The sequence below is a fragment of the Schistocerca cancellata genome, chromosome 2, assembly GCF_023864275.1.
Source record: "Schistocerca cancellata isolate TAMUIC-IGC-003103 chromosome 2, iqSchCanc2.1, whole genome shotgun sequence".
Taxonomy (NCBI): domain Eukaryota; kingdom Metazoa; phylum Arthropoda; class Insecta; order Orthoptera; family Acrididae; genus Schistocerca; species Schistocerca cancellata.
This window is the reverse complement of record NC_064627.1, coordinates 271,707,508-271,708,669: the sequence shown is the minus strand read 5'-3', so window position 1 is coordinate 271,708,669 and position 1,162 is coordinate 271,707,508. Positions and strand designations below refer to the sequence as shown.

The 1,162-nt window shown below is 51.4% G+C and overlaps 1 pseudogene; it reads left to right on the top strand.

Annotated features, from left to right (window-relative positions):
* Positions 1–548: 548 nt before the first annotated feature.
* Positions 549–666, top strand: LOC126163862 (5S ribosomal RNA; annotated as a pseudogene).
* The last annotated feature ends 496 nt before the right edge of the window (positions 667–1,162 follow it).

The window sequence follows — 1,162 nt, the reverse complement described above, 5'->3', positions numbered from 1 at the left end:
CCATCGTTCTACCATTCCTAGACCGGCAAGGGAACTTGCTGTTCCAACAGGGCAATGCACGTCCGCATGTATCCCGTGCCACCCAACGTGCTCTAGAAGGTGTAAGTCAACTACCCTGACCAGCAAGATCTCCGGATCTGTCCCCCATTGAGCATGTTTGGGACTGGATGAAGCGTCGTCTCACGCGGTCTGCACGTCCAGCACGAACGCTGGTCCAACTGAGGCGCCAGGTGGAGATGGCATGGCAAGCCGTTCCACAGGACTACATCCAGCATCTCTACGATCGTCTCCATGGGAGAATAGCAGCCTGCATTGCTGCGAAAGGTGGATATACACTGTACTAGTGCCGACATTGTGCAAGCTCTGTTGCCTGTGTCTATGTGCCTGTGGTTCTGTCAGTGTGATCATGTGATGTATCTGACCCCAGGAATGTGTCAATAAAGTTTCCCCTTCCTGGGACAATGAATTCACGGTGTTCTTATTTCAATTTCCAGGAGTGTACCCCATAGACGCCGCCATAATTGTTTTTTCATTAATTTCATATGTCATCCAACGGCCTTGCCGCAGTGGTAACACCGGTTCCCGTCTGATCACCGAAGTTAAGCGCTGCTGGGCTGGGCTAGAGCTAGAATTGGTGACCAACCGGTCTGCCGAGCGCTGTTGGCAAGCGGGGTTCACTCATCCCTTGTGAGGCAAACCGCGGAGCTACTTGACTGAGAAGTAGCGGCTCCGGTCTCGTAAACTGACACACGGCCGGGAGAGCGGTGTGCTGACAACATGGCTCTCCCTTTCCGCATCCAGTGAAGCCTGTGAGGTAAGGACGACACAATGGCCGGTCGGTACCGTTGGGCCTTCATAGCTTGATCGGGCGGAGTTCACTTTAGTTTCTTATGTCATTAGTCTTTAGATTGGTTTGAGATCGGCTACCCTCTCTCTCATGGATTATTTTACGATTTGACACACCCACATAAATGCAGGCGTGTTTCATCCAAAGAAAGATACAGCCAGTATCAGCCGCTCCATCATGCACAGGTAGTTGCGGTACACACGTCGAACTACGGTATCTGAATTGTTCTGTCAACTACAGCGTGATTGTTGTTAATCTAGTATGTGAGTTGTTTTTGGCTGCAGGTATGCCACCTCAAGCACCATGACGCGCACT